General features: G+C 36.1%; 1 long non-coding RNA gene across 1 annotated transcript; it reads right to left on the bottom strand.

Moving 5' to 3' along the window:
• Window positions 1-88: 88 nt before the first annotated feature.
• On the bottom strand, window positions 89-26,336 carry LOC107846965. The gene is made up of 3 exons (XR_001667222.2): window positions 26,186-26,336; window positions 26,014-26,119; window positions 89-400 (listed from the first exon to the last, which is right to left on the bottom strand). It is a non-coding gene; the product is annotated as an uncharacterized LOC107846965 (long non-coding RNA).
• Between the last annotated feature and the right edge of the window lie 1,034 nt (window positions 26,337-27,370).

The raw sequence follows: 27,370 nt of genomic DNA, 5'->3' as shown, positions 1-27,370 counted from the left end.
TACATTTTAAATAATCATAAACATTTTGATAATTTAATCCAAGCAGTTGTTTATGATATTTTTGAAGAGTCCAAACAACATACTCTCGTAATCAAGTATGAAATGGCAGCTTGATATAGTGCAGTATTAACTCATCATAACTAGTATTTTTTGTTTGGGTAATAAAGACACATTAAAATAATAACTAACAAGATTAAGAACAAATGTTGCTGTCAGGGAGTTCGAAAAAGAAAAAACAAACATCACCAATAGTTCAAACTTCTGCCTTTCGAAAACTAAAAAATCCTAGATCTGTCTACCATCACGGGAAGGCGCTATGGCCACCGCCAGTGATGGCTGGCCACCGTTTCCATCGCTTCCTGATGGTGAACGCCCATCAGCTCCTTTAAATCCATCATACCTAGAGTCATTAACATCTGAAGTTAGCAAAGATACGAAGCTTATTCCCATAAAAACCATTACGTATGTCCATGGTGAGCCAACAAGTATATGGGAGGAGGATGAAGTGAATAATATGATCATACAAGAGGATCTGCAATATGCTGTAATTGGGAAATTCTCTTACGGATGGCCTGAAATGGAAGAGATACGGAAAATTGTCCCATTGCAATGTGAAATAAAGGCAGATGGCAAGATTGGCTTTTTGCGGGACAGGCACATTTTGATCAGGCTAAAGAATCTGGAGGATTATGTTCAAGTGACATCCAAACCTGCCTACTTCCTTCAAGCAAAAGATGGATTCTATCAAATGCGGCCATTGAAATAGGAGCCTTGGTTTACTACTCCAGAGGCAGAAACCACCACAGCTTTAGCATGGATCTCTTTTCCTGCCTTATATCCTAATTTTTTCGTCAAAGAATCGCTTTTTACCATGGCAAAGGCAGTGGGAAAGCCGCTACACGTAGACATGGCTACCAAAAATAAATCTTGACCTAGTTGTGCCAAGGTCAAGGTTGAAGTGGATCTATTGAGAGAATTTCCTAAACAAATTAATGTGGGAATTTAAAAAGCTAGTTCTCAAGAAATCATCTCAACATGGATTAATGTTAGATATGACTACATGACAAAATATTGTAAGCATTGCAAGTTACAAGGGCATAGGGAATCAGAATGATTTGTTTTACATCCCGAATTGCGAGAGACCAACACTGAGGATGAACTGGAAGGTGAACAGGAACAAGATGGTACAAGGACTCTCACTAGTGGTAAGGTTGTAGGACCTCCCAATAAAGATCTTGAAGGAACAGAATTGGAGGAAGAAAACAAGGCAGAAACAATGACATATAACAGGAGAAGGAGCAATTATCATAGGAATCAGCCCAAACAGAAGTGGAATGTTACCATAGACATGAGAGTCTTTACTCCAAATAGAGGAGTAAGATCACACCAAGTTAATAATAAGGAGCATAAAGCAGGACTTTAATTATCAAATGTTTTGAACAACTAGAGAACCAGGAAACAGAAGAAATGGAAAAGACTACTTTTCAAAGCACCAAGGAGTAGATAGAGAATGCTTTTGGTAAGACCAGCGTAGACGGCAATAACTAGAGGCCTGAATGTCAAAAAGAAACTAGCACTGAAAAAGCTATACAGGTCCGAACTACTAATCTAATAGAGAATGTAGACACAACATTGCTTGCTAACACTAGCTTATCCGAGGACAAGCATGGTGATTCATCTCCAAGAGGTACCTCACAAGAAGGGGTCGCAACAGATGAAAGACAATTAGTGAACATAGGGGGCATGGGAACTGACATTTTCAGTCTAGTTTCTGGACAATTGATTAGTAAAGACACTGTGTGTCCAGCTAAGAGCAACGAGAAGAACAACAATAACATATCTAAGAGCACAAAAGGAATGAACAGAAAATACTATGAAGAGGAGGTCTTTCCAGGTGAAGACGGGCATGATAGTAAGTATGACTGAGAGAACACCCCTCAGAAGAATAGAATTGTTACCGAACCCTCAGGTGAAGGAAGCAACAACAGCTGTCACGAAAATTCAAATAAGATCATCATATGCAGTGGAGAGATTAATGATACCATATAATCACAACGTGATGCACACAAGAATAATGTGAAGGAAAACCAGAATTTGGTAGAAGTTGCAATGATACCTCAACTCAGCATTGACACTACTAAGTTTGAAGGGCATCAGAAGATGTGAGAAATAAGGAAGAAATCATGGTAAGACATAGAAAACAATATTAATCAGAGATCAATAGCAACAGACTTATCCCCCAAACAAGAGGAGTCACTTAAAGGTAGCAACACAAAGAAAAAAGCAAAGGCAAGAAGGAAGCCCCTCCTACAAGACCTTTATCTGTGAGGCTATCCACCTTAAAGAAATTTAATAAATATGCTAATGAATAAAATACTATTCTGGAATATTAGATCAGTCAATTCTCAACAAGCTTTTGAGAGATTGACTAATCTTAGTAGAAGAAATCAGTATTGGATTATTGGGTTGATGGAGCCTTTTCAAGATTCATCAAGCATTGACACATATAGAAGGATTTTGAGACATCATACTGCTATAGCTAATTGTTTCGGTAAAATATGGCTATTTGCAAGAGAAGAGATGGAGATTAGCATCATTGTTGGTTCTGTCCAACATATCACTATAAGAGTCAAACACCAGAGTTGGAGTGGAGAAATAATGATCACAGTAGTGTATGAAGTACGCAATGCCAATATTAAAAAGGAGCTATGGGCATCTTTTGTAATGGTTACTAATCAATTCTCAGACCCTTGGATAATTGGGCGGGGGGGGGGGGGGGGTTTTCATTGTCATTCTTCTGGGAAAAGCTGGGTGGTTTACCAGTTTTCTTTCAAGAAACTGAAGACTTTGCTAATTGCATTAATGATTGTGGTTTATTTGATATGGGATACACTGGCAGCAGTTTTACTTGGTGGAATGGGAGAACAAATGATGCTTGTATTTTCAACAGGTTGGAGAGAGTGCTAAGTAATAAAACATTATAGGATATGTGTCCAAACATTACTGTGAAACATCTCATAAAAAAGGGAACTGATCATTCCCCTTTAGAGGTTCAATGTTCACAAAACCTAGGGGTCATTCACAAGTCCTTAAAGATTTTGAATTTTTGGACTAAACATGAGAATTTCATGGATATTATTAGAGAACAGTGGACTACAAATTTTGAAGGAAACCATTGGAACCCTTGGGGGTTGCACCACACAGTGAGGGACCAGGTCCCTCAAAGTCAATCACAGGCAAAAAATAGTAAATCAACCAGGAACAAGAGACAGTGCAGGAAATGTAAAGAACACAATATTTAACGTTGAAACCTCCTTGCTCAAGGTAGAAAAAATCACGGCCTGTCCTTACAAGCACCCAAAATTCCCTTATAATCAAACTCTTGATTATAGACTCCTCTGAACCTAACACTAGGTTCCTCCCGCTTGTAATAACTCTACTATAAGCCTATCTTGACAACTCTTCCAAGAACCCTCAACATTGGTTAACTCTAACTAGTTTTGGACTTAGGCAACTTTACCTAAGCACTCTTAAAGCTTAAAGAAAACACCATTACTCTTGTGGAATAAGTAATTCATTTATAGACTTAAATTGGACTCAAGAACTTTTTCTATTTTATAACACAAGAAAATAAGAACTTGAGCAATGTTGAAATTGAGTTTTTAACTTCCTTTCACTCTTCAGCTTTCTACATTTGCAAAAACTACTTGATAGAGAAACATCCTTTTCCTTTTATAGACAAGTGATGATTAGGGTTGAAATGCCATTAGACTAGGTGTCCTTAATAGTACAAACAACACCTGCACAGTTTGTAATACAAAAGGACAAAACTGTGCATATGCGTGCCAACTGTACTGTACCTTTGAACATCCAAGGACCTGGTCCCTTGTAGTTAGTTGCTCATCATCAAAACAAGATACAACAAATTTTTCTATTTTTGATGATCACAAACCAATCATAGAGTTTTGAGCATCACATTCATCACATTAAATCAGTGTTACTACCACTATTGAAGATAAATGTCCACCCTATCATGAAACATCATGCTTCCACCATCATTCAACTTAGGGACCTAATCCCTAGTTGTCATTTTTAGCAAAATCTCAACTCATTTTCCTCCCTCTATCGCTTTGCCTTATCATACTTCCCCCTATTAATATGCACCATCATTTCTTCCCCCTATCAACATGCCATACTCACCTAATACCTTAACACATAAACACACACTCCTGGTCCATACACATGAAGTCAGTATTCCCTATTTTAGCATTATTTAAAAATAAAAATAGTAAACCAAGAGTAAAATAAGCACAATTTAGTTAACTTATGGCCACTAGGCAACATTAACATGAAGAAAAACTATAAAATTAAGGAAACATGTGAGGCATACAAGCAGAAATTCATTCATTGTTAGCACCATTACAATATACCAATAAAAAGCATCAAATAACTATTTGCAAAAGCCACAACAGAGACTAACAAAGGAAACTGACATACTAAGACTCAAGTAGAAGGGGGCTTAAATGAGAGTGATTTTAGCAGCATGTCCATTTTAGCAGCCTTAGCAGCATGAGCATCCAATAACTGTTTAGTAAGGGTATTTACTTTAGAATTCAACCCTTGAACCTCCCCAATTAATTCTGCAACCTTGCCCTTGACCTTTGCATTTTCTGCTGCAAGTTCTTTAGTGGTACTAGGCTATCTGAGGACAACTTCCGATTCTATAGTTTTAGGTGCACTATTTCACTGTCCTTTGCTGGTAACACAATTCTCAACTCCTTTATTTATTTAGTTAAGTTTTCTTGAGCAGCCAAAAGTTTTAACACTTAGGACAAATTTTCCACTTTCCCTTCAATGCATTTATTCTCCACCAACGTTGTCAGACTGAACTTTGGGTTGATTGTTCTTGGGGTTCCATTTGTCCCAATTACTCTAAAGTGATCAAACACCATGTTTAGGAAGTACCCATATGGCATCCCATGTTTTCCTTTCGTTTCATAGATCGCCTTCTTCATGTGAGAATAGGTCAACACTAGCTGCAGTGATCCTTTTCTCTGGTCTAGGCAGAAGGACCTTTTTTACAAATTCAAAAACTAATTGGAACTCACATGAAATTTTTTCTTTACACCAGATATTGAAGTTCCACCCATTTTTAAGGCTTCAATCATGAATTTTATTGAGGGCTGTTATTTCACAATAGTCCTTACACCTATTATAGGTACATTCAGGATTTTTCCCAAGCACTCTTTATCTAGATATATCTCTTTCCCTTACACTAAACTAGTTAGACTCACCCTATCTTCTAAGAAATTCATGGTGCAGTAAAATTCTCTAACTTCATTTTCAAACGCCATAGGAGCTGATTTTTTAAGTTGGTGCAACCAACCTTGGTGTTTCATATATTCTACCAATTCTACCATGCCAGGTTTCTTATAAATCTTTGGATTAAACACTTCCCAGGAATCACTTTCTGGGTTTCCAAGACAACATTTCTTGCTTCTCTAGGGACAACCTTCTTTTTTTCCTTTTATTTTTCTTCTCTTTGAGTCACTACTTGGTTCGTTCTTTTCATCAGTTTTTCTCTTCGTGGGAACAGGTCCCTTAGATACTTTCTTTCTTTTGACAATAATATGTTTCTTTTTGCTTACAGTAGGACTACCATACTTTGGACCAGAGGACCTGGTCCTCTTAGCATCACGAACTTCTCGTCTTTTCTTCTTAGTTGCAGCAGCAACATCAAAATCAATATCCTCATCTTCTCTAACCTCCACAACTTTAAAATTTTCCTCTTCCTCTTTAATATATTTCTTGAGTCTTTTCTTTTAGTGTAGAAAACTTACTTTCCTTCATGGAATCTGCTAGTAATTTCTTTTCAGCCCCCTATTAGAATAAGATCTTGTAGCTTGTACACGAGTGTCAATCATTTTTCCTTTTCCTTTACTGTCCTTTAGTTTATTCATTTTCTAACTCAGAGGTAGTTCATACTCATCCTCTTCATCTTCCTTATTTGAAGGTAATATAAACTCCCTATCCTATGTTAAATCATCCGTTTCTTCTACTATTTGCTCCTCTGCACATACTGAACTTTCCTTGGAATCATAATCAAGTAGAAGAAAATTTTCATCCACCAAGTTTATATTTCTAACTGAATCAGATTTTTATACATGAACTCCTTTGTCACATAATCGGGCAAAGATGAGGTTTGACTAAGAAGGGGCAAGGGGAACCTAATACTGGTAAGTACTTTTACATTTCAGTATCTTCTAATTCTCCGGAGTGAATAGATATTTGTGCAACATTGGAGGATTTTGGTTCTTACGAGGAATAGGGAATTTCTAATTGAGAAGTTTCTTTTTCAATTGGTGAGTCAGATCCTTAATTTAAGTCAACTTTCAAAGTTAACTTAGCAAGATCTTTAGTAGATACATGATTTTCGACAAGAACAATTTCACTTAGGATTTTTGGAATTTCAGGGGAAGGTGTGGGTGGTAAGACACTTTGTGATTCTTGAAGAGAATCAGAAGATAATTCTTTCATGGGGGTTGAAGAGGTTAGAATTTTTGCCATTTTAATTTTTTTTATAAGAGGAAAAGAAGAAAGATTAGTTTAGTTCATAGATGGAATACTTATAAGGATACTCTGAGTTGATTAAGACGAGAATAAAATATATAGGATTTGATTTTTTAATTTAGGATATGAGAATTTGACATTTAAGAGGTATCTTTTAGGATTGACGTGTTTAATCACTAAAGGTGTTGACTCTTCACATTTCTTTTTGAATTGACATCTTTTTTTAGATAGGAGAAGACATGTGGCTTTTTTAAATAAAATTTTAATGAGTTTGTAAGGGCACAATTTTGGTACTAACCTGAGAGATGGGGCTAGGTCCTTTTTTTTCTTGAGTGAATTTTCAACTTGTGTTTGCTTAAATTGTTTTCCTCTAAAGCTGTTCCCATGGATGTATACCTACAAAGGTATGATACCGAGTTGGACTAATATGCACCTACCTTATCGAGGATACCTGTCTCCTTATTATAGCCAATTTTGTGAGGAAACATAGATTCACATATTAGGTCAGGTCAATTTGATCAGTTTGTTCTTCAAATTGAGCTAGGATTAGTGACTGGTATTCTATGTCATCACCATTCTCACCTGCTTCTTTTATCCTTTTCCTTATCATCTTCACCACCACCAACCCTTTTCCTTTAATCCACAGAGTTTTCTTTTTTTAAATTTCAACTTTATTTTGCCAGGACTGGGTCCTTTGAATTCAACTACTTCAAAATAAGACGCCTCCACCTTGGAGTGTTTTGAGATACTGAACACAGTCATACCTTTCATCATTAACCTTTGAACAAAATCAATCAATGTGCTATTTCTATATGCAATCCCCTTTCTCATACTTTGTACCATGATCACTTATTGGATTTTAGAACCCACTTGAGCTTGAGTTCCTAGACAATGGTGTGATCAGACCCTTCTTGGTCCATCTTCGTAGAGAGTTCCTTTTCACATTTTTTAGAGACTTGAAACACTTAGGATGTGTATTCTTATGCTGAATATATTCAGTACTCCTTATTTTAGCCTTAAGCCAATGCTGACACCTTTTCTTCAAATGTCTATCTCTTCCACAGTGAGTGCACAAAAGTTTGTGCCCTTTGCTTCTAACATCATGAACAACCTTTCCTTTAGACCCAACAAGTCAGAATTCTCCTTGATAGCCCAGACCTCTACCATTATTAACAACTTGACTAGTCAAATTATAAAGGATTAGTGAAGAAGCACCCATTTAAGAGATTTGTTAAGATCTTCTTTCAAACAAACCAGGTCCCTTTATAATTCTTCATTCTTGCGAAGTGCAAACCATGAGGCTTCATTCTTTCCTTTACCATCGAAATTATTTACCTTCTGTAGTTGACTCATATAATTTAGATTTTAAGATTTTAATTTAGTGTCCATTTCTTCAGTTTCAGATATCTGAAGGTTTAAGGTAATCAAATGAAGCTATTGATTCTCTAATTTCTCCTCTAGAGCCTTCTTTTCAATAGTTAGTTCACATATAGAGTCTATCAACATACTAGTAAGATATTTAACTTCCCAGCAGTGTAGTTATTTAGATTTTACTTAATATAAGATAGAGTCACCTCATTTTCTTCTTTATTTTCTGTGTTTTCCATGAAAGCAAACAAGGAGTCATATATATAATTGGACCATCTTTCACAACTAGCATAGAAACATCTTCTGACTTCTGGGCTTCACCAAATTGACTAGAGGAATCTCCGCATGCTACTAGCGCTTGGATTACTGCATACTCAGCTACAACCTTCTTTCTTGATTTTTTAGGGACCTGATCTCTGTTCTTTCCCTTCTCACTTCTAGTCTTAAGATACTCCTCACAATCCAATTTGTGCATTGGATAGTCTTAGATAAAATGCTCAGGACTCCCATATTTAGACATATGTAACAATCCGAGACTACCCCCTAGTCATCATACGGTGCTTACGATCCCGAAGGACCATAAGCTAACCCATAACTGATATCTGCTGTGAGCACTGGATAATAATACTAAAATAAATATGGAATTAGGCTGAAATGCCATAAGGTTCAAAATATAAAATACTGATAAAATATAACATCCAAAATAACAATCTGTAAAACTTAATACAATTTGAAAAATCTAATCTGAAATCATGACTGAGTATTTGGGGTCTAAAACTGAGGCACGACACATGAACTGGGATAAACTTTTAACTACTAGGATGATCCATCTTAGAATGGGCATATTTGGGAGACTTCGGATAGGGAGACTGGGTGGAAAGATGGGAAACCATAAGAACTTGTCTTCCTGAGTGCTAAGCTAAATTCTTGGATTTATGGACTAACTCATCCTGAAAACTTATACTCAACTGGAGCATTTTTTGACATTCTTTCTATAAAGTTCCACTGACTTTAGAGAGCAAGGAAATCTTGGCAGGGCCTGAATGAGACATAAGAAATCACAATATGGCTAAAATTTTGTAATATGGGCACTAATAACTCTACCTACTGAGGTCTGATCTGGAATGAATTCTCCCACTATGTTTAAGCCTACTTAAATCTCCGAAATACATTTATCCACTTACACATCATCATAACATTCAATCCTATCTTCATAACTACAGCCTTGTGTAAAACTAGCATGCAACACTCTTTTCTTAACATGAAATATCTACTCGCTCCCTTCTAAGCAACTGCTTATCACTACTTTATTTAATAAGGAGAGTTCACTGAAGGTTAAATATTAGGACCTAAAGCATGAATGGACACTATACTGAACTTGACACTTAAGTAAGGCCTGAGGAATATAATATCAACCTCATGGATTTATCAAAAGATCTAGACTGAGGATATATATGATAAATTTGAAATTAGCTGATCATTAGGAGTATAGCATGAGTCATGGAAACTGAGCACACTGTAAGGCATGAGTACATGAGTACATGAGTACATAAGTCATAAGATGCAAGACCTAAGTTTTGAGTTTCTGTATTCATGGAACATGATTTGTAATACTGAGGAAACTAGAACTCCTTATACTAGAAACTGTAAACGTATATGATTTTCGATAATGTGCATGAATAGGAACTATGATCATAGAACTGACATGGACTGTATGAGTAGATATCATGATAGCTGAAGTGCAATACTTTGCATTAAGGTAAGGACAGGTTGGGCATCAACCTCACCCACTTCTTAAACCATGTATGAGCTACATCTTATAGCTGATAGGTAGCTAACTCATCACTCTCACCGTAAGTTACTTGTAATACCCTGAGTCTGTACCCTAGATGCTACGCGGTGCTCATAATCCCAAAGGACCAAAAGCTAACCTATGACTGGTACCTACTGCAATAACTGTGTAATAGATTCTATAATGATTGCAGAAATAGGCTAAAATATATGCCATAAGGTTTAAATCTATAAATAAATCTGAATGTAGTATCAAAATACCAAAACTAAATATAAGTACAAAAAAAACTAAATAACTGTCTGAAAATACTCTAGTATGAAAAAGCCTCTAACCGTTTGAACTGTGGAGTTGATGGGACAAGTCTCCAACTAACTCCATCTACTAAAATAAAATGAAGTACTATAAATAATAAGCATGTCCTTGAACTATGAGGACTCACCACTACTCTAAAAGCTAAAAATCTGAACTGCTAAGGGTGCTCTGGAGCCCAGGCATTTGAACCTATGATATAAGACATCATAGCACAAAAAGCGTGTGTCAGTACTTTGAATGTACTGATATGCTCAGTGAGGTAGGATGAAATGCATTGATTCATATGCATGCACAATAATAAATGAATAACATGAGTATGACTAAGTAAGAGTACATGCATGAATACATAGACTGCAACTAAGATTATGCTAATACTGAGTACTAAATTGGAATGCTGATAACCAATATCTGAGTTTATGAATACTGTATTACTTATTATCTAAATGACTGTATCTGATAGTTTTGAATATTGTGGAACCATACTGATTTCTATACTGAGCTGAGTGACTATCTAGTCCTAAATTTGTAAAACTGAACTGAGTTCTATTTTGAGACTGAGACTAGAACTGAGACCGTGGGAGGTAATCATCTAATCGATATGCCCCTTCTCTAACTGATTTGGGTTCCAACTTGTAACCCCAGTTGGAAGGGTTTCAATACCGTTCCATGGGTAAGGAAAAGCTATGAGTTAGCCCTCTCTGATAGGAACCTCTTCTGTTAACCCTCACTGGTAAGAAAACTCAAATGAGATATATCAACCCTAGTATTATAGGGAGATATCTCAACCTACGCTGGCTATGTAGTTCTGTAATACAGGGATTGCTGCTAAGGTTCAAAACCTCTGCTGATAGGAATACCCTAATCCCTGGGTTAACTCGGTGCTGAATCCTACTTCCAATTGAATAAACACTGAACTAATTTATAGTCTATACTAGACTAGACTGAATGGTTATTGAGATTACTATTTAGCTGAACTAAACTGAGTTCACTGTATTCCATTGACTGACTGAATACTATTGAATTTTGTTAGCTAATTGAGTTTACTGAGGTCTAAACTAGATACTAAATTAGACTAGATTAATATTGATTCTACTGAGTTTTCCTAAGTTCTATAACTGACTAAGAGTACTACTGACCGTGTCGTGACGGATACTATTCTATGGCTGACTATGGCTCTAGGTAATCAGCTAAATTTTTAGGTACAAGTACTCCCAGGACTCGATAGCATAAATTAAGAGAGATGACATAACATGAAACATGTAAACTATGAACTTGATCATCATTCATTCATTGAGGCATTTTGACAAACACTTTCTTGATATAACTTGCACATAATCTAACTTGACATGATTTCATTCTCTTAATAGTTCACATGCACAATTCATCAAGAACTTGGTGAGCATACTATATGCATATAGTATTGAACAAGTGAGCATCATAATTTATCTCTAATTTCACAAGTCAAGGGTTTATCATGGATTCACATGAGTCTTCACACATAATGGTCAATTTCACATGATATATATATAATCATTAATTAGGAACATAATCCAAATAGCAATCATGGATACACTATAATTCCAAATATGAAAACCATAAAATCAATTACTTAAAGTTCATAAGAGATTCTTGGACTCCAAGGGTAGAAGGAACCCTTAGATTAACACGTCACATACTTTTATTAAAGAATTTCTGAAAGTTTATGGTTGAATCTTGAGTTTTTGATTTGAAATTGGATCTTCTAGGGTTTTGTTCTTGAGCAAATTTGAGAAAGAATGACTATATTTTCTCTATAGGGAGTTTAATTTCTTATTTTGGGGGATGAGGCTCGATAAAAAAGACCTAAATACCACCATTAATGCAGTCTTTTAATGACTGAAAACTGGGTTACCGATGCGCAGGTCAACATGACGCGTCAATGCCATCGATAGGATAGCCAACACGTCGTGCTATGTTCACGTTGATTCACTGGAATTAGATGTTGGTAGCTGGGGAAAATAGTAATCAATGCAATAGTCAACGCGGCACACCAAGATCGCGTTGATTCACTGTTTTGGGATTCCAAAGGAGCTGCAAATGAAGTCCAAAAAATCTGAAACTTGTTCGAAAAAACCTATGGACATTCTTGATCATAAATCAACCTAAACATCAATATTTAATGGACATAAATGTCATGAAATAAGACCGCCAACCTTCATAGGTTAAAATGACACTAAGTCTGAGTACTTAGCTAAAATATTCTAAGTCCGGGACCCCTTGACAAGACTAAATGACTGAATTAAGCTTAGGATTTTGTGGGGTTTTACATCACTCCCATAATATTTGTGACTTTTTAAACCTGATCGAGGAACTTCTGTGGATCCTTTTCTGACTTAGATCATGAGAATAGGGGAGGGTTCATTCTGGTGAAGTCTCAAATCTTGGCTACAGCAGTATTGGCCACTGGGTTGGACTGAACAACAGCTATCCGTTCATACCGACTTGTTACAAAATTGGCTAGAGTAGTAAATGTAACTCTGAATTTTGTACGGGAGACATGCTCGTCCAGGGGATCTGCCTGATTGGGATTTCCAGTTCTTCTTCCGTTAGTCTTTTTGGGAGGCATGTTCAATAACCAAAAGGAAGAAAAAAATTAGACAGACAATTTAACTTAAGCCCATGATCACTCGCATTATATGAATACTGAAAGAAGGGCAACTTTTCCTAAAACATCTCATATCCTGCTGTCCATAAGGGTGGCACGCTACACACCCATGCATAAGACTCTACTTGATGTGACTTTCAGACTCCCTAGGACTCTATTAAACCTTAGGCTCTGATACCAAGTTTGTAATGACCCGAGACTACCCTCTAGTTATCACACGATTCTTATATTCCCGAATGATCATAAGTTAACTCATGACTGATATCTGCCGTGAGCATTGGATAATAATACTTAAATAAATGTAGTATTAGGCTGAAATGCCATAAGGTTCAAAATCTAAATTACTGATAAAATATAACATCTGAAATAACAATTTGTAAAGCAGAATACTATCTAAAAAATCTAGTCAGAAATCCTCTAATCTGAACTGCCTAAAAGTAGAGTTGATGGGACAAGCCCCCAACAACTTCCAACAACTAAAATATGGAAACTACTGAAATACTAAATATAAAAGTATATCCTTAATAGATGAGGACTCACTACTAAATTTGTGACTGTTGACTGGGTCTGTCTATGTGCGGTTAGGAACCTGAGCGTCCGAACCTATAACATAAGATATCATAGTGCAAAAAAAATAGTATGTGGTAAGTACGTGGAATGTACTGGTATGCTAGGTGAGGTAAGGCTAAATGCAAGGGTTCATATGCATGAGCAATAACTAACTGAATAATATAGAGTAATTGGACATGAGAGTACAAGGATAACTGATACTACTGTAAATACTGAGTATGTAATACTACGCATTTATGTATAATATAAATGGGCTTTTTTGAAGCTAAGTAATGAGTTCTGATAGCTGAGTAACTGATATATGAAGTTATTGATAACTGATTTACTGATACTGATTAACTGTGTTTGGCAGTCCTAATTCTGTAAGACTGAACTGAGTTCTAAACTGAAGACTAAAACTGAAACTGTGGGAGGTAATCATCTAACTGACATATCCCTCTCTGAACTAATTGGGATCCAACCTGTAGCCCCAGCTGGAAGGGTGATAATACCATGCCACGGGTACTAATACTATAAAATTAGGATGCCAAGCCTATCTGATGGGTGACACCTGGGTGGAGCCAAGCCTAATCTAATGGGTGACCCCTGGGAGGTAGTCAAGCCTAGTCTGATGGGGGACTTCTCATCCTATGATGGCTATGTAGTTTTGGAGTACAGGGACTGCTACTAACGACTCTGCCTCTCTAATGGGGAAACCATCATTCCTGTACTCGCTCGGTGCTAAATCCTACTCCTAACTGAAAGACACTGAACTGAGTATACAGAACTGGACTGGAATAATAATGAGTTTTATGAGTTTTTCTGAGTTCTGTAACTGACTGAGTTTTACTGAGTTCTGTTGCTAACTAAAATCTATTGAACGTGACATGACTGATACTATTCCATAACTGACATTATCTCTAGGTAAACAACTAGATTTTTGGTTATTAAATACCCACAGGACTCGATAGCATGAAAATTAAAGTATCACATGATCTTGCAAACCATAACAATGTGAACATGTTCATATTTCATCTATAGAGACATTTTATCAAACACTTGTAGGGCATAAGCTTGTACATATACTAACATGTAATGATTTGATCACTTTATTCACATGGACATTTTATCAACCACTTGGGAAGAACGACTTCATGCACATAATCATGGATAAAATATAAACATGGCAACTACAATGCCCAAACTTACAATTTCATGGGTTTTGCATGTAATTCATATAATTTCCCATAAAATACTAATCTAATTTCATGAATCTTATAATAATCATGGATTATACCAAATTAACATCATAGACACATTAATCACTTTGTAAATTCAAGTGTTGATCAACATAATCACATATTCATCACACATGATATTTAATTTCATGAAGGCTTGTAATTTAATCATGGACTAAGATCCCACAATAACATGAACATGAATTCAATTCAATTCAAACATGGAAGTTCATAATCCAACAATATTGTAATTTGAAAATGGATTTGTAGACTCTATGGGTTGAAGAAACCCATAGATGAACACCTAACATACCTTAGAAGATTCTTGGAGGATTTCTTGAGGATTGACCTTGATTTATTGAACTAGGGTTTTTGCCTCTTTGAGAGAGAATGTTTTAAATCTTGAGAAAAGTGAGTGAATAATGATATAATAGGGTATTTAGGGTATAATTTCATGTTTAGGGTTGATTTGGGTCATGGAAAAAGACCCTATTACCCCTGAAATATTTTTAATTTTCATCATTGAAAACCCAATTTTAGGCCCGGCGCAACGTGCCGCTATCTTGCCACACAACTGGAAAATGACAACTGGGAATGTGGCTGGTGGCGCGATGCAGTGGAATCGCGTTAGCTCACTAAAAATTGACAAATGTGAAAATAAGCATTGGTGAGATGCACCGGTATTGTGGTACCTCACTGGAAATTGATAATTGCCATTTTGGCTTACTCTGCGATGCGCTACAGGCTTGAATTACGACTTTTAACAACTGAAACTTAAAATAGCCATAACTTCTTATCCGGCTATTGGATTTAGGCGAATTTTACATCATTGGAAAGCTAACTGAGTTTCCTATGCATTGGCAGGGCCTAAACTAAAAAAATACTGAGCATTTTAAAATTTTTATATAGAATAACTCATATACTGAGAGTTAATTTAAGCTAGGGAGATATGGAGTATTATAACACACTTCAACATTGTTTTCCTTTTTACTGCAGCTTTTTTTTTTCTTTGGAACTGACCACTCTTCTTCATGGCTCTAGCATCCTATTTTCCAAATAGGAAACATCAGTATCTTCTTCACTTGAGTTATGCTTTGAAGCCTTTAATGTTAGAGATTTTTCTTTCTTAATTTCCTTCTTCTCTAGCTCTTGCTGGTTCTTGAGCTTAAGAGTCTTTAAATTTACAATCAGTTTATCCATAGTGAGGGTCTTCAAGTTTATTTCTTTAGTTATAGCATCAACTTTTCTTTCCCAGGACTTAGGAAGAACCCTAAGTGTCTTCCTTACTTGCTTATATAATGGAATTATTTCTCCTAAGCAGCGAAGCTTATTTGTGATAGAAGTGAATCTTGTATGCATTTCTTGGATGGTTTCCCCTTCTTTTATGGTGAAGGTTTCATACTGAGTAGTTAGCATATATACTTTAATTCACATCAGTAGTGCCTTCATCAACAATCTTCAAGCAATCTCAGATCTCTTTGGTATTTTCACAATCTGAGATCCTATTATATTTATCTAGCCCTATGTCACAAACCAACAGTGTCTTAGCCTTATAGTTTCTTAATTTTTTATTCCAATCTTTATCATTGGAATCTCTCCTTCTTTGGATAACTATTCTTGTGACTTCTCCCTATTTGAATTCTCTAATAGGGACATGCGGACCATCAAGGATTATGTCCATGGTTTTCAACCACCTATAGCACATCCATTAAATCTTGGTGGTTGATTTCCCTTCTTTTAGATTAGGTGGAGCAACCATGGTAACCAAGACACTCTAGATGTGAACTCTCTCTAATACTAATTATTGGAATCCTTGGGGGTTTCACAGCACAATGAGGGACTAGGTCCCTCAAATTCAATCACAGGCAAAAAATAGTAAATCAACTAGGAACAAGACATAGTGTAGGAAATGTAAAGAACACAAGATTTAACATAAAAATCTCCTTGCTTAAGGGAGGAAAAACCACTTCTTACTCTCAAAAGCACTCAAAAATTCACTATAATCAAACTCTTGAATATAGAATCCACTGAACCTAACACTAGGTTCCTCCTTCTTGTAATAACTCTACTACAAGCCTATCTTGACAACTCTGCCAAAAACCCTCAACAGTGGTTAACTCTAACTAGTTTTGGACTTAGGCAACTCTACCTAAGCACTCCCGAAGCATAAATAAAATAGCATTACTCTTATAGAATGAGTAATTTTTACATACTTAAACTAGACTCAAGAACTTTTGCTATTTTAGCACACAAGAAAATAAGAACTTGAGCAATATTGAAATTGAGTTTTTGCTTTGCTTTCATTCTTCAGCTTTATGCATTTGCAAAAACTACTTGATAGAGAAACATATTTTTCCTTTTATAGATAAGTGATGATTAGGGTTGAAATGCCATTGGACCAGGTATCCTTAATAGTACAAACAACACCTACATAATTTGTTACATAAGAGGACAAAACTGTGCAGACGCGTGCCAGCTGTACTGTACCCTTTAACATGTAGGGACTTGGTACCTTGTAGTCATATGCTTATAATTAAAACAAGACACAACAGAACCCCTTTTATGTTTTTCATTACAAACTTAAAAATCGAAGGGTACCTTAGTTAATTAGAGTAAGGAAGCTTATGGGAATATCTTTCAAAAAATTGCTATTTCAGAGGAAGTTATACAAAATCAGGAGTTGCAATTTGAGTTAGATCCAACCCATCAAAATAAGGAAATCCTACAGAAAGCACATACAGATCTAGATAGGTATCTATAACTAGATGAGGAATATTAAAGACAAAAAACTAGTATGCAATGGTTTGAGGATGGGGAAATAAACTATAGATTCTTTCATGATTATAAGAGAAGAAAGAAATTACAGTTAAATAAGATCCAAATTATAGAAGATATTTGGGTTGAAGATCAGATAGAATTGGCTAATGAGGCAGTTAATTTTTTTGAAAAATAGTTCTCTGAAGACTGTTTCCTGGAAGACTTTGAAATTTTTGATAACATACAAGAAATGATAAAAAAAGATTAGAATGAGGACTTAATGAGAGTTCCTGATAAGTCGAAGGTTAAAGTTGCAGATGTTTTCTCTCAAAGGTGAAAGTGCTAGCGGTCCATATGGTTTTACAGGGTTGTTTTATCAAGTATGCTGGGAGGTTATCAAGATAGACATTATTAAGGTGGTACAAGATTTCTTTGGGGGTCAGGAGTTACCAAGATTTGTCACTCACACAAATCTTATTTTTCTTCCTAAGAAGGATCAGGTTAATACATTTTCTGATTTCAGACCCATTAGCCTCAGTAACTTCTTAAACAAAGTCATTTGTGGGGTTATCCATGAAGGATTAGTAGTTTATTTACCTAGATTATCTCCACTAATCAGACATGCTTTATTAAGGATAGAAGCATTATGGAGAATATTCTATTGGCACAGGAAATCACTAGAGATATCATGTTGAGGACCAAAACAACCAATGTGATTGTGAAGCTAGATAAGACTAAAGCTTATGACAAGTTTCATGGTTATTTATTTAAAAGGTGTTTAGAAAGTTTGGCTTCAGTGAGGTAGTAATTGACATGATATATAGATTATTGGACAATAATTGGTACTCAATTCTTATCGATGGTCAGACAAAGGGTTTTTTCAAATCCACCAGAAGAGTAAAGTAGGGTGATCCTTTATCACCTAACATTTTTATCATTGCAGCAGAGGCTTTATCTAGTGGTCTTAATACACTTAATAAAATAGGAGGTTTTTAAAGGATCTGGGGGTACCTAAATGGAGTGATATAATTAATCATCTTGCCTATAAAGATGAAACTATTACTTTTGTATTAATAGAGAAGAGATCTATGAAGCTCATGATGAAAGTTTTGAAGAAATATGAGGCAACATATGGGCAACTTATTAATCTCTACAAGAGTGCCTTTTATATTTATGAATAGTATCTAAAATAAAGGAAGTTATTCATATAAAACAAGGTACTTTTTCTTTTATTTATTTGGGATGTCTTATTTTTTATGGAAGGAATAAAATTAATTACTATGATGCTATTGTAAGGAAGATAGGCAACAAAGTTCAGAGTTTGAAGGGAAAGTTTCTTTCATATAAAGGAAATCCTGTATTGATTAATTATGTACTTCAAGGCATTCCTATACATATATTATCAACACTCAATCCTCCTAAAGGGGTAATAAGGTATCTATATAGCATCTCTGCTAAGTTTTTCTAGAAGAGCACCACTGATAAGAAGAGTAGACATTGGGTGAGTTAGGAAATTTTATGCTTACCAAAATTAGAAAAAGGTATTGGTTTTAGGTTTATTTTTGATGTCTCCAATGCGCTTTTTGGTAACATTGGTGGAACTTGAGGAGTGGACCTTTGTATGGGGAGATTTCTGACTAACAAATATTGCAAAAAGCTTCATCCAGTAGTGGCCTAGTTTAGGAGAGCTTCCCTGTATGGAAAAAGCTAGTCCCTGTTAGAGAGCTCATAGAGCATCAAATTTAGAGCGATTGAGAATAGGAATTATAGTTTTTGGTATAAAAATTAGACCATAATGAGGGAATTATATTAAATCATCACAGATATAGGGGATGGGGAAATTAAAGTTAGGCTTCTTGCAACTATAAATGGATGGAATGAGCAAAGGTTGAGTGAGTTTCTCCATGAAGAGCATGTACAATTCATCATTAAAAATATCCCATCCCCATTTCAACCAGATTATCTAGATAAACTAGTGTGAATGCTTAAACCTAATGGCAGTTTCTCAGTCAAGAGTGCGGAAGAGTATACTAGGCAAAAGGATCAGAAGAAAGACATATTTAAATATATATGGAGTGATAAGATGCCTTTTAAAATGTCTTTTTTTCACTTGGAGAATGTGGAAATTTAGGGTGGCAGTGAATGAAGTAGTGCAATATATGGGTGTTAACATGGTATCTAGGTATTGGTGTTGCACCAATCCTAGAATAGATACCTTGTCTCATCTTTTTCTAACCACATACATAGCTACAAAGTTGTGGAGATTGTTTGCTAATGTTGCAGGTATATCCATTGAAGGCTTACAGTTATCACAAGTGATCATTAAATGGTGGAAAAGAAAATGTTGTTCAAAATAAAAGCCACTTCTGAGAGTTGTTCCATCTATAATCATTTGGAACCTATGGAAGAGGAGGAATAGATTAAAGCATGGAATGATATCATTATTTACTCATTTAGTTTTCAAGGTCAACTCTAACTTATGGATAATGGGGAGAATTCTACATCTAAAATTACATCATATCCTAACAGACTGGCAGAATATTGTGGTATATTTAGAGAACCTTAAATCCAAACTGTTTCATCTTCTAATTTGCTGGAAACCATTAAAGAGATGTCTAAAATACAACGCTGATGGTGCATCAAGAGGAATCCTAGGTAGGAGAACCTACGGTTTTTGATTGAGGAACTCTGCAGGTGATTTAGTATATGTTCAAGGGGAAGAAATTTAGGAAAGCACAAATCTACAAGCAGAAGCCATGGTAATAAAGGAGGCTTTAGTAGATTATGTGACAAAAGGGATTACTCAAGTTGGTCTGGAAATGGATTCACTAATGATGCTTAAAATTCTTACAAAAGTGTGGAAAGTACCCTAGAACATTATTGGGATCGTGGAAGCTATAAAGGAATATTCACAACTGCGTCAGGTTCACTTCCAACATGTGACCTGACCTGACCCGACCCGGGGCCTTGTTGTAATGGGTGTCTCAAGTCTAATTGGGACCAGAGACCACCCCCATAACCCAACCCCATCTCTAGTCATCTGCCCTGAGTTGGCTAAATTTCGAACATATAACAAGATAACATTATTTGCATAATCCAAGACTCTGGGATAGGTCAATATTTGTGACCATCCGAATGAGTCCAACCATCCTAAATATACCAATAACCATAACCAAACCGTAAACCAAAATAATAACCAAACCAAGTTCCATAACATAATACAAAAGGATGGAACAGTGAGAAATTTCATCGAAGAGTGTCATCCCAAATACCAATGTCAATACTAAGGTTGACCCCAATACCAATCCCATCCATGCCAACCCATAGAATTTCCACAAAAGTCTTTAACCAAAAGATAATCACTATCTGGTTGGGACATGCCCCCAACCATAGCCAAAACCAATATCCAAAAATAATCCAAAGTATGTGAAAATGTCCATAACATGAAATGGAGACTTCTGGAAAGATGGAAGCTTACCACTTCTTTCCCAAAAGCTTATCTCGAGTTCGAACACTAAGCAGGAGGAGCAGAATGGATAGTTCTTGCATTGTGTAGGGATACAGCTGCTCGAGGATGGATTAGCAGGTGAACGCTAGCATAAACTTAGGATAAGGATAAAATAATGCCAACTAGTAAAACCAAGTAAATCAGTTATATGCATACAAACCATACATATATACACACACTCTCTCTCTCTCACATACACACACATACACATATATATATACATAACCATGCTAGGAAAAGAATTCGAGTTTAGCATGCATTTAAAACCATTAACCTAGGTATGTGTAGCTTAACCATCCTTAATCACCCATGGGATATATGTGTCCAGTGTAACCCCCTAAATGGGCCTTGATGCGTGTAGTCGCACGAACCAAAAATACCATAAGAATAAGGGATTCCCAAGTACCCTCCATGATAATATGTACGCTATACTTAGAGGATTCCCGTGTACCTCGTAGTATCATAAAAGTTTCACCATTCCCTACCTCTCATGTCAGCAAACATAAGTTTCAAGTGTTCGTTCATTGAACTCCCACCTTCACAGTTAGCTATCACACCCTATCATAATTGCCCAATTAAAACCATTTCGTACCAACCAATCCATTATTATATTTATTATTAACCGAGGCTATTAATAGTGGTATCGTTGTATCGAGTACAACTTGCAAGTATTGTCCTTAGCCAACCTTAAGAGGTAAAGGGATTCTAGTGTATCTAATTACCAAATTAACTTGGGGGAGTCCCGCGTACCCCACAAGTATTTCATTATTGTGTTTTCTTGGGGGAGTCTCATGTACTCCACGAGTTGTTCAATAATGTGTTTACTTAGGGTATTCCATTGTACCCCACAAGGAGTTCAATTAACCATAACCATGGCCACTAAACCATTTCATTTAACCATTCCAAAACCATTTAAATGATTTATACCATTTAGGGTTCCATTACCAAACCATACCGGGCAATAGTTCTATTAAAAGTTCAATAACATAGTAAAAGCATTCTTTTAGGCATTTTATCAAACATATTGGGGGCATAGTGTTTCCAAAACCAAGATCAAATACCAATTTACCATTCCTATGCAACCAATTATCCAAAACCACCATTAAAGAACACAAAAGTATAATTAAAACATGGGAAAATCATAACCAAGCATTTATAACCAAAATCCCCAAATCATATTTGAAAACCAAAACCATACAATAATTATTCCATGAAAATATTTTACAAATTATGTATTTAGTTGGAACTAACAATGAGAGAGGAGAACATGCCTTAAATTGAGTAGATGATGGAGATAAATCACCAATACAAGTACCAAATTGGCCACCTTAGTGAAACCTTAGCCTTCCTTTATCCAATAGCTCTTGAGAGAATTTTAGAGTGTTTAAGAGAAGTTTCTAACTGTTAATGAATAGAATAATAAGGTAAATAACCTCCAAATAGGAATATAAGTCATAGGGCCTTATTATGTTAAGTGGAGAAATATCCAGATTGCCCTCACTTAAACTCCCAAAAATCCAATCAGGTGGGTACACCCGTCGTATTCTTTAATACGAGCGGTACCCACAACTCGTACGCAAGGCCACCTCTGTTGGACCCAACATGTCCAAGATATAACTCACCCAAACCTAATTGTACCCACTCTATATGAATCGTACCTTTGACCCGTACCCTTGGAAGAATAGAATATAATGAGGATTGAACACTGTCCACCAGATGAGTCCATGGTACAACTCGTACCCTGGCTTATAGATCATTGTGAGCCACTCGTACTCAGATCCAACCTAAGTCACTAAGTATAAGATTAAGTAAAGGAAAAATCCAAACCAAATAATTTATATCCACCGTTATGACTCATACCAAACAAATCATATCCATTCTAGTAACCAATCGAACCCACCAACCAACACTGGTCAGCATGCGACTGACCCATACCACTCATATCTTAGTGTATGAGTCATTTTCCCTAGTCATATCCTATCTAGAGACCAAAAATCCAGGAAATTTTCCAAGGGTCCCAAACCCATGGTGTTTCAATATATCTATAGAGAGGGTAATTGCTTGGATTATTGCATAGCCAATTTATCTTTTAATAATATAGATAGACTTGCTTTTTAGTTCTTTTTCATAATTACGAAGTCATGCTAGAATATTTGTTTTCTAGATAAGCATCAAGTGCCAAACTTAAGAATTAGGACTAAGGAGATAGTTAGAGATAAGGATGGGTACCAAGGATCCATCACAACAATTATAAGATAAGTTAAAGAATATTTGTTTTCTTGTTACTGATTTGTATTTCCATTACTTGTTTAGAGGAACAATTTAGTTCAAAAAACACAATTTATTAGGATGATTATTGTAATACCCCATACTTCTACCTAGCTTAAAATCATCCCAAAAATATTAAAGACTTATTTCAAATATTAATACACATTTATACATGTGATATTTTCAAGATTTTAACTTTTTATCATGTGAGAAATTGAATAAGATTTCCATCAATATCAAATTTGACCAAATCCGACACCCGAGCGAAGAGTTACAACCTTTTTAGTACAACAGTGTGCCACCTGAGCCATCAACACGTCCCAGAGCAGGCCAAAATGACAATCGTTAAAATTCAGTGAGCCTCCGCAATTATGGAGCTTCGTGCTAGAGCTCAAATTTAGAATTGTCCCTTTTCCAGTGTCTCAGCACGATGTCTCTGCATCATGCAAAACTTTCAAGTCGTAAATAAAGTGGCAATGCGATAGCCCCGCATCGTGCCATCATACATATTCCTAATTGTCCAGTTCCAGTGACTTGGCGCGATAGTGGCACATCACGCCAAAGATGAAAATTGAGAAATTTTCACAGAATTAAAATACGCGTCTAAGGGTAAAAAGGGTCAATTTCTCACTCCTATATATACCCAATAACATGTGATTCAACCATAATTCCCCCAAGATGTATTGTTTCTCTCAGGTTTCTCTCAAGAACAAGCTAGGGTTTTCAATTAAGGATTTAAATCCAAGACTCAAATTCAAGAATCTCTCCATCAATCTTCGTAGAATCAAGAACTAAGGTATGCACAGTGTTGATTTATGGACTCCTTTCATCCATAAAGCTCAAGAAACCTATTTTAAACTATATATCATGATGTTCTTGTTTTGAATTGATTATGTTCATGTTGTTATTTTGTACGATTGCCAAGATGGTATCTTTTTCAAGTTTTTATGAAACTATGTTAGTATAGGGTTGAAATTCATGCAATTAAGTTAAATTGTGGAACCATGTGGTATTAAATTGATGATCATACCTATGCTCTATGTGTGCATGCAAGGTGTTTGATAATAGACCTCAATGAATAAATAATGATCAAGTACCTAGTTTTCATGTGTCAAGATTATGTCACGTCTCTTACGTTATGCTATATCGATTTGATTAAGATAATTCCCATGCTAAACCTATGCATTGTAATTGCTTGATGGGATGTTCATAAGATTTGAAGCATGAAATTGTTCCATATTTATATGCATTACTATCCATGTACAACGTTATGATAATTATGTACTTCATGAAAGTCCCAACTATGAAATTATGAATTGTTGATATTGGTCATGTGATTAAAAGTTTCAAGCCTTGTCAGTTTCATTCTATCGAGTACTGGGGGTACTTGTACCTGACAATTTAGCACTGTGCCTAGAGCCATGTCATGTTTTCACAATACTCTTAGTCAAGTCATGATCTATAGAACTCAATTAGTCATGTAACTGAGGAAAACCCAAAAAGCTTAGTAATCTCAGTAGTTCCGTAATCTCAGTGATCTCAGTGCTCAGTAATCTCGGTAACCTCAGTATTCCTAATAAATCTCAGAAACTTCAGTACTCTCATCCCATCCACAGATCTTAGTAGTATCCCATCAATCAATGGAACTCAATGAACCCAGTTTAGCTCTGCTAAATGATATCATTAGTATCAGTTCAGTTCAGATAATTCAGTCCAGTTCAGTTTAGTAATCCATGATCAATGTCTATTCAGGTAGGAGTAGGAATTAGTATCGAGTGAACCTAAGGATGGGAACACATACTGTCAGATGAGGGTCTGATTCTTAGAGGCAATGCTTGCATTTCAAAACTATGTAGCTAGCATAGGTTGAGACATCAGCACTGTCAGATGAGGGTTGATGAGGTGGATGAATACTGTCAGATGAGGGTCCCACTGTTGTCTTTTGGGGGCACTGTCAGATGAGGGTCACTCATAGCTTGTCTTTACCAATGGTACGGTATTGAGACCCTTCCAATTAGGGCTACAGATTGGACCCCAACACAGCTATAATAGCTTATTAGGGGCATGTCGGTTAGATGACTACTTCCCATAGTTTCAGTTACAGAATCAAGAATGTCAGATACAGTCATTCAGTCTCAGTAATATAACTCAGATAGTTTTATAGAATTCAGGACTGTCAGTTACGATCAACTCAGATATAGTATAGAACTCAGCTAGTTCCTTTAGTATCAGGACTGTCAGATACAATCACTCATGTTATCAATACACATACTCAGTAATTATGTTATCACTAACTCAGTTAATAGTATATTAATTATACAAAATTTATGCTGTTAGTATTCAGTTTTAGGACTATCTGATACAATTAACCAGACCAGTTCTTCATAATTAGAACTGTCAGAAATAGTCTTTCCTCTATTAGTAAAATAACATTATTCTCTTAGTATTCAGTAGAATCAGTCGTTCAGTATTCCAGTTTTAGTACTCCGATATCAATAAATCCATGTTATCAGAATTCACGATTCAGTGTTATCACGGATTTAGTTACAGTCTCTTATTCATGCATGTATTCTCACATTTATGTTATTCAGTTAGTTAGTATTTTTCATGCATATGAACCATTGCATTCAGCCTACCTCACTTGCATTCCAGTATATTCAACGTACTGATGCATTTGTGCTATGATATTTTATACCATAGGTTTAGAAGCACGATCTCCCGAGCATCCTTAGTAGATCAGACGTTCAGCAGCCAGGCTTACAACGAGTCCTCATCATTCGAGGATAACATGATTATTTTATTACTTTATTATTTCAATAGTTCGGAGTTAGTTGGAGAAATGTCCCATCAACTCCAGATTGTACATAAGCAAAGAATTACAGAGGATTTGATTATAAGTATTGATACAGATTCTAACTTCATTGAGCTATCACAAAGGCAAGTCGAAGGTGTGAGAAAATTTATAGATCTAAAGATGAAGATTTACGAAGGGAGAGCCAATTTATACCTGGAAAAAAAATCCAAAAATTAAATTGAAGTAGGTTGTGGACGGTTCATTAGAAGATCGCTGGAAGTCTGTCGCTTTAGGAGTTCATTGCCTAACAACTTTGTTGCTGAAAATGTTGGTAGGTTAGAGAAGAAGGAAAAAAAAACAAAAATAATAGGGGAAAGAAGCTTACGGTTGGTTCACAGAAGGTCATCACTTTCCTAATTGCTCAAATAATGGAAGACAGTAGCGAGGAATTAGTGAACCTTTTGATTTATTTTCCTCTTCATCTCCTTATATTCTTTGTTATTATTTTAAAGGGCATGTCACTATTGGGATACTTCTTTTTGTATGGACTTGTTTTTGTTTTCTTGTTAATAAATAAAATTGGGCCGATAGGGTCCAATATTCAACTAAAAGAAGTGTTGTTGTCAGGAGTTACCTTGATTTGTGAATCTACATTTACAATTATACGGTACTTTCATGATTGATAGACATTTCAAAAGTGAGGATCTAGGTGACTGCAATGAGCAGAAATCTCACTCACGGGCCTAAACGACGAGCAAACACTCGAACGTGAGAGCAAGGGATCACCCAACGAATGGACGAGTTCAAAGGGGGGAGGCAGGAAAGAACCATGCTTTTAGAGACCTAACCCAGTCCGGTCCAAATCTTATCTGAACTGCGAGAATAACTGACTAAGCTGTGCCATAAGGGGTCATTCTCCAAACGGGACGGGACCGGACCCTTTTTTCTCATTTTGTTTGAAGCGGGCCAAATAGAGAATGAAATGCATAAAAAAAAATAGGGGAAGGAAGTCAGAGACTCCCTTTTTTTTGGTTTAAGGGCTGCTCGCCCTATGAAAAATATCAATCGGAGTTTGAAGAAGGGGAGGGAGAAGGAGCCCTTGACCCGCAGGAGGATTTATTCAATCACATAGTTTGGGCTCCTAGAATATGGCGCCCTTACGAGTATGCTATCTCACTACCCGTCAATCTGAGTTCTCAAAAGCGACTGAACCAGCCACCCAGATGAGACTCCCGCTGAAAAACATTCTTTTTCCGACAAAACCTGCCACCAAGGAAAGAATAGCTTATAGTTCAACAAACCCACATAAGGAAAGAAATCAATCTAATCACTCCATTTCAAGCCTTAGAGAATCCGACTAAAAAGCCTAAATTAGCGAATTCACCTCCGGCTAGCTAGTGAGCGGTTCTTTCGGGTGGGAAGCAGGCCAGATCCTATTCTAAAGGGGTCGCAGGAAGAACGAAAGAGACTAGCTGATTCGATCAAGTAGGGCTAACTCAATGGAATTCATAACCCTTTCAATCTTCTCCTTATTTCCTTGGTCGGGCAGCAGTGTTCCCCCCCTGATAAT

The sequence above is a fragment of the Capsicum annuum genome, chromosome 11 (genome assembly GCF_002878395.1).
Source record: "Capsicum annuum cultivar UCD-10X-F1 chromosome 11, UCD10Xv1.1, whole genome shotgun sequence".
Classification (NCBI taxonomy): Eukaryota; Viridiplantae; Streptophyta; class Magnoliopsida; order Solanales; family Solanaceae; genus Capsicum; species Capsicum annuum.
The sequence above is the reverse complement of the archived record's forward strand: the minus strand, read 5'-3'. Positions and strand labels throughout refer to the sequence as shown.